Below are 13042 nucleotides of genomic sequence, written 5' to 3'. Positions count from 1 at the left end.
ATATGGACAGTTGATAAATGGTTCCATCCAAGCCCTGCCCATGAGGCAACATGCTGTGCATCACACATAGGGTAGAGGTGTTGCGCCGCGGCCAGGGCGACTGACACTGGAATCTGGGGATCACGGTTCGAACGCCAGCGGCAGATTAGCCCAGCACCATGTGACTCTGGGCAATAGCTTGCTTAATCTTCCCGACGGCCCCCAGCGCCTGGAGAACCTTACGGGTGATTGTTCGTGCTTTACAAATGTGGACTATTATTATTATTATTATACTCTTCTAAGGCTTGAGAGTCACTGATGTGTGAGTAGGGCAACCTACTCTGAAAAGTCAGACTGGGATTTGTGTATTTCAAACTTTTACACAACTAGTATTGGTCCCCCACTAAATTATGCTGGGCAGAACTGTTACCAACTGATACCTGCTGGTGATGTGGGGAGGGTGGTTGTGACAGTTTTCATGCTATAGAAATGTATGCAACTGATTGACTACTGGGAAGACGTCTGGAATGTCTTGTCAAGATCAGACAATGTGGTGATGAGTCCTTCTTCACAGCATGCCACAGCAAGCACTAGAGACTGGATTGGTGATGGCTAAACTGTGCATCTTACACCACTGGAGGTAGCCGGTGCATCATACTGGGACGAAATGGCTTGCAGAATTTGCAAAAATCACAGATTGTGAATGCATACTCTGCAGACTGAATGATGAGATGAACCTCTATGCCCTCCGCTTTGCCCGATGAGCGGAGGGTGCGATCTAGGAAATCTCCACCATTGACCTTGGGGACTGAAGATTTGTGAATATCAACCCAATGTCTTTGAGCCACAACCTTATCTTTCCCTGTTCATACTGACAGGTACACTGAGGGTTCCAGGCTATTCTCTGACGCATAGAGCGGGGTCTAGACAACTAGTGGGGACTTAGGATCATAAACTGACACCTATGCATACCTATGCATACCTATGCAACCGGCAAGTGCCAGGGAGATAATTAACCATGGGCAGAGAACTCTGCTCCGTGCTCCGTTGAGAATACAGATTTCAGGCAAAACTCCACCTCTGCAGCGGAGCAGAGTTATCCGGCCCCTGCCTATGTCCAAAAGCAGTAAGAAAAGCACTTACCTGCTGTGGTGTCTCTGGGCTTCCCTCTACCTCACTGTGGTCTCTCTTTCTTCTTTTCGCTGTCCTCATCCCCACAAACCCCTACGATGTACGTCTTGGGAGGACTGCACATGTGCACACGTGGGCGCAGTTCTCACAAGATGTACAACGTAGGGGTTTGCGAGGACGTTGAGAATGAGTAGGAGAGAGAGACCACGGTTAGAAGGAGGGCAGCCCAGAGATGCCACAGCAGGTAAGTGTTTTTTTTTTGCTGGTAAAATGTTTATTAGGGAGGGTGGAGAGGAGTGGAGTTTTTCCAACTCCATGGAATTCCAAGTGGTGGCACTCCGCCAACTCTTGACCATGGGCTGTTACATTCTTTACTTATCCATGAGTAGGGGCTACACTGTGATTGAGTAATTGTGGGAATATGGAAGGATGGTTTCATGAGAAGGTGTTCGGAGGGAGGTATGTTTTTGTTTATTACTGTTTTAGGGGAGACCGTGGGCCTTTCTTTGATTCTCTTAATATGTTTTGCTTTTCTTACTGACCCTCATGCTCTTTCATCAGTAACAGAGGTTGAATTGTAGTCCCATGTCTAGGATTTCATTACTAGTTGTATGATGGGCTTCTGTCCTGTACTTTCCCCAATGAGGCATAGATTGGGGTGGTAATAGTAAATATATCACCTCTCCTTTTCTGAAGGCTTTTTCATAATTTGTTATTTGGTTTTATGCCCGTCTCCTTGATTTCTCTTCTAACCTATATTCTGGTTATTCTTTCATTTTCAAATATTGGAGTTGATTTTCATTTTTTTATTATTTATTTGTTAATTATTTATAAGTTTAGTTTTTTTAAAACAAATTCTATTTCTTGATTTAATTGGATTTATTTTGTAGTGAGCAATGTTTAATTAAAAGGTTATTTTATATTTATTTCATTCTAATTCAAATTATACATATATATTGAAAAACCATGTATTTATAGTATTAAATAATTGTGCGTATTGTGAAATATGTTTTGGCAATTTTATTTTGATAGGTTTTAAGTTTGTTAATCCTTTTAAAAGAATTTTCATGTAGTTTTGCAATTATGTGTTTTTATAAAGAATTTATGGTTTCATGGTACAGCTTTGCCATGATCTAAGATGGCAGTTTGCTGAATAGCTCTGGCAACCAGAAACCTCACTGGCCATGTTCTTAGGCTTCATTGGTCTGGCTATATCATAAACATGGGAGTCCTGTCCTTCTCCTATCTGGCAGCAGTCATGGGTGCCCTCACCTCTCTCTGAGCAGTACAAAACACGCTCTGCCGAGTAGGCTTGCCTATCTCCCTCCATTCATGCTGTGCTGCCATGGAGCTTGGCGGACTTCTGCACTCATGGCTGATCCTTCACACCGTTGGTCTACCCTGACCGGGGGTAACCTTGCCGCCAAGGGCCTCATGAGGTCTGCCATACATGGAGGCTATGTTGGAGCTTGAATACCCTGAGTGTCACTGAACCACATGTGCATGCTGGCTTACCTTCTCTGGAATTCCAAGGACTCAGATTTGGAGATAGTTGAGAGGTCAAGAGAAGGTCTTGCTTTTACAGCACTGAGTGTCCATTACTTTTTCAAGTCATGCTTAGATTTCGCCTGGGACCAGGATTCATCCATAAGATACATTGGCTCTATACATCCCCAAAGGCACAGATCAACTGAGGAAAGCACCTTACTTGCTTGATATGCTTCTGCATGTGTGCTCTTTACATGTGAAAAACATTTTGGGGTGCTTCTGGGGGGTCTTAGGTTCCCAGGCAACCTTGCTTTTGCAATTACCAATTTGATAACCACAAATTAGATAATGTCCGTAATGCAAAACCATTCGAACCTATGGGCCTTTAGGCCCATAATAAAAAGTGGGTGTGGTATTATCTAATATTATCTAATAGCGATTACCTAATCGGGAGTGCTATCCTGTAGGAATCGGTATTAGGTAATAGCTATTTTCTTATATACCATTTTGCATTCCTTAAATAGCAATGACCTAATATTAGCTATTTACGGGATGCAAAATAGATTTTCGATACATGTGGCCCGTACACTCCTAAGGCTTGAGATTTGCTGATGTGTGACCAGGACACCCTAATCTTTGAAGTCAGACTGAAATGTGCGTATTTCCAAACCTGTTTGTAACTGGCATTGATCCCCTGCTACATCATGCAGGGATAGACTGTTGCCCCTGGATAACTGCTGGTCTGGAGAGGGTGGTTGAGATGGTGCACATCATTTGAGAATGCCCACAACTGTCCGACTCCTGGAAAGAGGTTTGGAGTGTTTTGACAAGATCAGAAAATGTAGTGGCCTGCCAGTCTGCTTGTCCTGCCCTTCTTCTCCATAGGGCCAGCTCCTTTTTTCCCTCCAAGTACAGGGAGCATTGACTTTCTACTGTGGTGTCAGCAGCTAAACTGTGCATCGTACACCAGTGGAAGCTGCCAGTCCTCACTACTGAGATGGAATAGCTTGAGCATAAATTGTAGATGGGGGAACTGGATGCGGAGGTAGCACAATGGGGGCAGTATGTTCCAGGAACACCTGCTTAAGGCGTTCAAAAGCGTCCTTATCTATGCCCTCTTCACACTTTTTCTTGGGGGGAGGGGGTCACTCACTGTGTGGCTGAGGTATCGCCACCACCTGTGCGGGGGTCGTCATGCCCGGGGAAACCTTCGCGCAGAGCTGATCAATCCTATCTGCTAAGCACTGTTCCATAGGGGTCATAAGCTTTGTGACCGCCCTATAAATGGAGGTATCAACCTTATTATAAAATTCATCATCCCACTGCAAGTAGGCCAGGGAATCCTCCTCCTCATAGTAGTCCTGTTCTACTGAGCCATCCATCTTATGAACAAGAACCAGCACCCACTCTACTCCTATAAAGGTGACTGATTAACCCCTCCCACTCACAGCACTAGGTAGGATCTCTACCTATATCTGGTTTTATAGCTGAGGGTCTCTCAGGCGTGATAGAAGGGCCAGAGGCACCAGATTTAGCAGGGCTGTCAACCCCTTGGGACACCTCACACTCCCAACTATCCGGCGGGACCTAACTCTGCCTGCCCAGGTGTCCCTGTGAGCCGTGGCCCAAGGCCCTCTCACCACAGTACTGACCCAAGCCATAGGGCGTGTCAGGGCGAACCCCGTGTGTGCAGCACACAAATTCCGACCCGCGACGCAGGCGTCACAAAATCGGGGCAAATAGATACAGACCCAGGCCAGACTGGGCGATTTGCAGGCAGGACAAGGCGCGGACTTTCGCGGGACCAGAGCGCGTTTGAACGTTCACTGACAGGAACGAACGCTCTCCGGACACCGAGTCGCGATGCCACCCACAGCGCCCTCTGGTGGGCGGAGGACTGCACCGCGGTCAGGACAATGGCCGAGTCGCGTAAGGAGCGCACTAGCGTTCCTGCGACAGTCTAGGGAATCTATGAAAGGCAATTAACATATCATCATTACCAAACTGAACGGCCGCAGGGCAAAGTATTAGCACATTAGGAGAAAATCAAAAGCACTTATCTCGAGCTGCCGAGAAGCGATGAAAGAGGAAGTGCAGGAAGGGTTAGCAGCAGTTATTTCCTAGGATCCATGGACAGCGTGGAAGGGCTATAAGAGACTATGGCGTTTGTTTTTCCTGGTTGTGGGAAATGTAGTTTTGTTAAGTTCGTGTTGAGCTGCTGTGGAATTTTGTAAAATAAAGCGAAGAGAGAATTGAGCATAATCCTCGCCGCTGCGTACTTAATAGAATTGAAACTTACCTTCTCGTAGGCTAGGCAAATTTCTATTCTTATGCATTCACTCCAGTTTCTTTATGGTATATTAGTGACTTATGTGTGCTGCTTAGAGGGGGCCCTTTCATAAGCAAATATTTGCTGAAATTATAAGATACTGTTTTGAATTTTAAAAAAAGAGCTCAAGAGAGACAAGCATGAGGTTTAGAGTAGTTTTATTGCATGTGGGTATAACTGCCTTATTTCCCTCCAGCGTAATTTATGTGTAATTACCACAAAATTACTCATAAATATGCGTTGTTATGTGGGAATCAAATCCAGCATTTAGCGCTATTTCTTAATTCAAAATGCACACTCGTATCCAGAATTGACCAGAGGATATATTTTTTGCAAAACAATAGCGATAAATGCAACAGCACAGGAATAGCAGTAGCCAGCAGACTCTTGCTTTCTCTTAGGGCCTGATTTAGATCTTATTGGAAATGGTCTTGCCATGCTTTTTCGGCGGTGCCCAACCTACTGGTTTGGCACTCCACCCACTGTATTTAGATGTTGGCGGGTCTACGATGGAAGACCATAGCAGTCCTGACGCCTCTACCAGGATCTAGCTCCAGCATTGGTACCATCAGAAGCAGAAGAGGCTGTTGGAGGGAGTCCCTCAAAGATTCCCGTCATCCCTACTATGATGTGGCTTTTGGTAGAGGCAACTGTGCCGGGAAAACTGCGAGACTCGGGTTGGCGTAAACATCAAACAGGAGGAGAAGACTACCTTTTTTCAGGTCCCACTTCTGTTTCCAACTTGAATCGCATCGTCCAGGTCCTTCCTGTGCTCATACCAATGGACCACGTTTCTCAGCCACCCAATGTTGCCGAAATTTAAGGTAGGTTTATGTATCACTTGTCTCACTTTATAGAGTGTGGTAACAATAGCCTTCCCCTCGTGCATTTTTACAGTTCTCTTACATGCAATATTTCTGAGTGTCATGAATGAGTGTACATCTACCCATATATTGTGGCAACATTTAAACACCTGTAATGACACTTACATTTTTTGTTTTGTTAGGGGTGGTGATTGTGGGTGTTGTGCTTTTGGTGCCTGTTGGTGTACATTCAATAGTGTGTGTATGTTGGTGGTGGGCAATTCTATGTGACAAACGGCATTACACATTGCCTATGTATACATTATGACATATTCACTACATATATTAGTGTATTGAAATAAAAAAGTAATACTTACCTGTCTCAACACAAGCAGGGCTTCACTCTGTCAGGACTCCACCGCCAGGAAATTGCCAGCACAATGAGAAAATGTAAACCCGCTGACCTGACGGCAAATGAGTACTGTTAGCCAGCAGGAACCTGTCTGTTGCTGCAATGTCTAAATAGGTGGGCAGATCGCTGTCTGCTCGATAGAGTACTTGGGCCTGCTGTTGCCGTGGGATGGCAGTAGTTTCCTTAAGATCTAAATTAGTCCCTCACTTTGATTTTCCCGTACTGTTGTGCTGTAGGATTGTTGCCCCATGTTACTTTCTCAAGCTGGCATAATCACAAAATTTCTATATTTTGAAATCACAAGAGTAATGCCTAATTAATGAAATGACTCCCATTGCTTTGCCGTAATTAGGTGTGGCCGGGCCTTGTTTATGCATAAATTAGAAATGAAGAATGTAGAATGTAGAAGGGAAGCCAAGGTGAGTTCAAAAAGAGAGGGAAATTGTAAATTTAATTCAAGTGAAATTTTTCATGCAGGATTGTAAGGAGATTTTTTTTGTGATAACATGTTATTGGTGGATGTAATCCTGTGGAAAGAAAGTTTTAAATTCTTCTCGCACAGAATGTGGCTTTTATCTGGTTTGCTAGAAACACTTTTAACGAAGTTGCAAATAGTTGCGACATGGAAAAAAACAAGCCCAATGCTGGTTGAGACCTTGTTACAAGCAACCGTCAAGCTGTAGGAAATTTAAGCACACTCCAGGACAGTTCCAATGTTTTAAATCAGTTATAGCTATCTCAGGTAACTATAGCTTCTGCACTACTGTAACTATAAATATATGATGTGGCTTTTGGTAGAGGCAACTGTGCCGGGGAAACTGCGAGACTCGGATTGGCTTTAACATCGAAGAGGAGGAGAAGACTACTTTTTTTCAGGTCCCACTTCTATTTCTAACTTGAATCGCATTGCCCAGGTCCTTCCTGTGCTCATACCAATGGACCACGTTTCTCAGCCACCCGATGTCGCCTGAAATTAAAGGTAGGCTTATGTATCACTTGTCTCACTATATAGCGCGTGGTAACAATAGCCTTCTGCTCATGCATTTTTACAGTGCTCTTACATAAAATATATTTCTAAGTGTCATGCATGAGTGTACACCTACCCACATATTGTGGCAAAATTTAAACACCTGTAATGACACTTACATTTTTGTTGTTGTTAGTGGTGGTGGTTGTGGGTGTTGTGCTTTTGGTGCCTGTTGGTGTACATTCAATATGTGTGTATGGTGGTGGTGGGAAATGCTATGTGACAAAGGGCATTACACACTGCCTATGCTTATGACATATTCACTACATATATTAGTGCATTGAAATAAAAAAATAGTACTTACCTGTCTCCACACAAGCAGGGCCTCACTCTGTCAGGTCTCCGCCGCCAGGACATCGCCAGCACAATGGGAACATGTAAACCCGCTGGCCTGACGGCAATTGAGTACTGTTAGCCAGCAGAAAAGGTGGCAGCAGGACCCTGTCTATTGCTGCAATGTCTAAATAGGTGGGCAGATCGCTGTCTGCTCGATGGAGTACTTGGGCCTGCTGTTGCGGTGGGACGGCAGTTGTCTCATTAAGATCTAAATTAGGCCCTTACTTTGATTTTACCATACTGCTGCTGTAGGATTTTTTCCCCATGTTACTCTTAATTTCTCAAGCTGGCATAAACCCAGAATTTCCATATTTTCAAATCACAAGAGTAATGCCTAACTAATGAAATGACTCCCATTACTTGGCCGTAATTAGATTTTGCCCAGGCCTTGTTTATACATAAAAGAGAAATGCAGAAAGTAGAAGGGAAGCCAAGGTGAATTCAAAATAAACAAGAGAGGGTAATTGTAAGTTTAATTCAAGTGAAATTTTTCATGCAGGATTGTAAGGAGATTTTCTATTTGCGATAACATTCTTTTGGTGGATGTAATTTTGTGGAAAGAAAGATTTAAATTCTTCTCGCACAGAATGTGGCTTTTAACAGGTTTGCTAGAGACACTTTTAACAATGTGGCAAATAGATGCGTAATGGGAAAAAACAAGCCCAATGCTAGTTGAGACCCCTTTACAAGCGACCATCAAGCTGTAGGAAATGTAAGCACATTCCAGGACAGTTCCAATGTTTTAAATCCGTTATAGCTATTTCAGGTGACTATAAATTCTGAACTACAGTAACTATAAATCATGTCCCCAACATGCAGTGTAAATTAGCATATATGTGTTTATTAAGGTACATATATATTAAGTTACGTATAGTAAACCAATACTCGAAATGTTTTATTTTGGCAAATGATATTTTGTAGTTTATATTCTGATGAAATACTACTAATAATACCAACATCGAGGACTGGGATGGATTCTGACTATGCCGGAGTATCCGGAGTAATTTTGTTCATTCTGCATTACTCTTTGGAGCTAAATTATTCTTTCCCTCAAAATTAGGAGTAATTTGGGGCAAAACATCCTGCTTTGAGAACATATTTAGTGAGTGTAAGAGGCCATAGCACAAGAGACTGGCCGCTCTCTCTATTTCTGTTCTGTTGCATTTAGCGCTATTTCTTAGAGAAAAATGAATCATTGCATCCATTTTGGACACGAGGGTGGATTGAATTCTGTTGAATTCATCTCTATTCTTTAGTGCAAAATACAACCTCAAGTCCATTTTAGATGCAAGGGTGCATTTTGTGCTAAGAAAATAGCACCAAATTTTGGGAGTAAGTTGGGGGTAAATCAGTGTTTTAACCCCTTTACTGCTAAGGCACTGATGCCATTTTACATTAATTTTCCATTGAAATGAATGGAAAGTTCATGACGAGTTACCCTTGTCATTAGCGGCGAAGAGGTGGGCTGGTACTGTCTAGTACCGAGTACCAACACTTTTGGAGGGAAAGTACCTGCACTTCTCAAGAGAAACAATACATGTAAATGGAGAACACCAGTACTTCTTGGAAATAAGCAGGTAGACTAGCACAGGGTACCTGCACTCTATCTTTCTTTTACACAATGCGGTAGAGCAACACTTCATTGCATGATTTCCTACTACACTTTACCCTCAATGTTCAGGTCACTTGATCAGTGTTTTCAGCCTAACTGCGGATATCAGAAGCCAGTGAATCTCTGCCTTAAGCCTTCATTTCCCAAGTCGGTGACACAACATGCCCATATTTGCTTTGCCAAGGGCCAGTTACTATCGGACGCACGCCGTGAGGGCAACGGCCAGCGTCAACTTACCTGTCCCTGCAGCCTCTTCCTCTCGCCAGACCGGGACCGGGTGTCAGCGGGAAAACTACACATCCCAGCTGCCCCGGGGCCCGGAGTTCCATCGGTGACGAGAGCACTGCGCCCGGAGGCGCTACAAAGCAGCAGCCCCGCTTAGTGTGCTTGGGGGCCAGTTACTATCGGACACACGCCGTGAGGGCAACGACCAGCGTCAACTTACCTGTCCCAGCAGCCTCTTCCTCTTGCCAGACCGGGACCGGGTGTCAGCAGGAAAACTACACATCCCAGCTGCCCCGGGGCCCGGCGTTCCAGCGGTGACAAGAGCACTGCGCCCGGAGGCGCTACAAAGCAGCAGCCCCTCCTACCGCCCCGCGGGACGCGCGCGGGCGGCGCCGGGCTGAGCCCGGGCAGAGGGCGGGCCGTCTGTGGCCGTCCGGGGTCGACAGTGGTCGGGCGGGTCACTTCCCCAAGCAGTGACTAAAGGTGAGCCATTCTTAAATTAACATGGGGAAACGGAATAACACCATCTCGAGCCAGGCTAACAAAACTCCCTTGGTGATCCCTGCTTAAATTGAAAGCATGCTGGAAGATGCTTTCAATTTAATTACCATTGAAACTGCAAATATTGAATGAAGCATGTCCATGTCCATGGGACTGTCAAGCTCACATTCGGAAGTGCCTGAAACTCAGCCAGCATGTATGTCTAACATCTTGCCACTTTCCCCTGAGGTCATTTTATTAAGACTGCCCTGCCGGTACCTATACCTCTTGTCTCTACAGTAGACAGTAACATTATTACTATCACTGACCCACAACAAGATTCCACGGACCTCACTTCCGTCCTCTCCGTAGCTCTGAGTGATAAAACAGTAGGGGAGAAAAGGAAGCGAGGCAGTGTTAAACCTACATTTAACAAGAGGAAACAACCTGCACGTAACAAAGGGCAACCTACCCCACAGAGCATGTGGTCCTGTGGAAAAACGACACCCAGCGGCGGCTCTGACATAGAGCCTGCACCTTTGGCTGTTACTAATGCCGCCACTGACACGGACTCTGTATGTTGCGAGCACAACTCTGTTTATACACAGACTGAGCAAATTATGGGAAATGCTTTACAGGACAAACCTAATGGGAATTTTATTGAAACCATTGTAGATTCAATTTTTAACCAAATGAAAAGTCAAATGGATAAACAGTTTAACACCTTCGCTGCTAAAGGAATATTCCTCCTGTGCTGTCCCTCATTGAAATGGGTGTGGTTGTGACGGAACCATTCCGTCATCAGCACAGCCCAACCGTGACTGATGACGGAATGGTTCCGTCACAAGCATCGAAGGGGTTAATAAGATTTTTAAAAGGATGGATAGATTAGAGAGCATGGTGAAAAGGGAAGATGTAAAAAGGAAAGGTTCCATTAGTATTGACAAACTAAGGGGAGACCGCTTCCTGAAAGACATGGAGTTAGCCAACAGGAGTATCATAGGGGAAAGCACCACCCGTATTATATCTGACATTAGGAGTGTGAGTAGTGAGAGCCGCATAGGGAGCAATAAGCCTCTGCCTGCACAGGGCACCATCCTGGCTAAACCATCTAAACCAGGGCCACGGGCACCAGACAGGCAGCCCTGTTCCGCCGGAGGGGCGCTCGGAGTTGCAACGGGGTCTGTCTCGGAGAAAGTGGGGAAATCAGGCACGGTCGCCCCCAAAACTGGGCCAACTAATGACTCCCGGCCCAAAAAACAAAACAGGGCCGGTCCTCCACTTGCCCCCTGAAGCCTGCCCTTATGTTTTAGTCTTAGCAGGAGTCCCCGCCTTGAAGGAGGACCAAAGAGAGTCATGGGTTCAGCGGAAGAATAAGTCCATCGATTGGCTGTCTAGGCATAAAGGCGTGGGGCCGCAGATCTCTAGCGAAATTCTGACAGTAAGACGGGTAGATTGGGTGGGTCCCTCATCTAAGAATATTAATGGAGACTGTATCGTCTTGAATTTTAGGCATCCCGCAATAGTAAGCCATTTGCTAAATAGTAATAACACCTGCTTCAGCCCATCTACTGCTGTGACCCCTTTACCTTTGGGATACTTTTATAGACCCCCGCTGAGACCATCCTACCCAGTTACACCAATTTTCCCTTTATTTAACAGATTTAGTGCCTTATCAGACCTACAGAGCCAAGGTTGACCATTAACGGACGACCCAGATGTCACAATAAGGCCTATGACCGATGATAGAGTCCCCGAGTATAGTAACAATTTAAGCACCTTTTCCATCATGCCCAAGCCTCATATGGAGGTTACACCACTAGGGAACTCAAATACAAGCGATCTTGTTCCCCCTGCTGTCACGCTAGATGATGGTTTAACTGTATTAAGCTGGAATATTGCCGGATTAAAAACAAAAATCGGAATCTACCGATTGGGCTGAATGGATTAAGACCTTTGACATTTTAATGTTTCAGTAAACGTGGTGTACTAGTGATCTTCTTTTTGAAGGGTATATTTGTCATAATTATATTGTACCTTGCCCGGCGGTGGGACGACCCAGCGGAGGTCTATCTACATGGGTAAAGATCACCACTGGTGGAAATACGAAAACTGTGGACATACATGATGAAAATTTCCAGGCTATCATCTATTTAGGCAGAATTAAGTTATGTTTAATTAATTTTTACAATAATGATTTCTCATCCCAACCCAATAATAATTTTATAAGGCTGTTTGATTTTATTGATAATATTGTGGATGGACAAACCTATGGCAAATTTGACGGGATCATACTGTGAGGCGATTTTAATGCCCATATCCACAAGGGTAGTTCCAACTTAGTCACCCCTTTTAGGCGGATGCCACCTTGTAAAAGAGGGGAGGAATTGCTTAATCACTTAGCTACCCGAGACTTAATCAATGTTATGGAGATAGCCTGCTATACCACGGGCGAAGAACCCTTGGCCACATACACAGGGCGTAGCTGCTCTTCACCATTGATTATGTCTTCATTTCCTCTCTACTTGTGGACTGTTTAATAAAGGCAGACGTCCCCAGCACTATATATAGCGATCACAACCCTATCCTGACTATTTTTAACTCTATCAAAAGACTGGACAAGCGACAGGAAATAGGGGCAACTAACCTAATGGTGTCAACTGATAAGCTCAGAGTAATTTGGAAGGGGATTGATAATAAGGGGCTCTTATCACGCATTTTGAACAAGCACCTCCAATTGATAGATACTTGCTTATCTATCGACCACCCGGGCACCGAAATCATAGCGGCCTGTGTTCGATTGCGCGTGGCTTTTAAAGTAGAGATTTCCAAACCAGTCAAACGCACCAACAAAGATCCCAGGTGGTTTGACAGCACTTGCTCGAAAGCAAATCGGGAATTAAGGGAGGCCCTCCTCACAAAACCTCGAGACCAGCTCCTGGTAAGACTATTAAGAGCACGTTATAAAAAGACCACAAAAACCCAGACAGAAGAAATTCAGAAGAACAAGTGGGACTCTCTCGCCCGCACAGCCGCCCTAAAAGATGTTGCCGGGTTCTGGGGTGATGTCAAATCTCTAAGGTCCTTAGGATCAAATATTACCCCCATTAACTGCAACATATCAAGTAAAACGTCGGAAGAGCATTTCTCACACATTTACGCGGCACCCTGCGCATCAGTTAATACTTATCCAGTTATGGCTCTTAATTTTTCGATAACG

This window comes from Lissotriton vulgaris, chromosome 6 (assembly GCF_964263255.1).
Source record: "Lissotriton vulgaris chromosome 6, aLisVul1.2, whole genome shotgun sequence".
Taxonomy (NCBI): Eukaryota; Metazoa; Chordata; class Amphibia; order Caudata; family Salamandridae; genus Lissotriton; species Lissotriton vulgaris.
Note: the sequence above shows the minus strand (reverse complement) of the source record.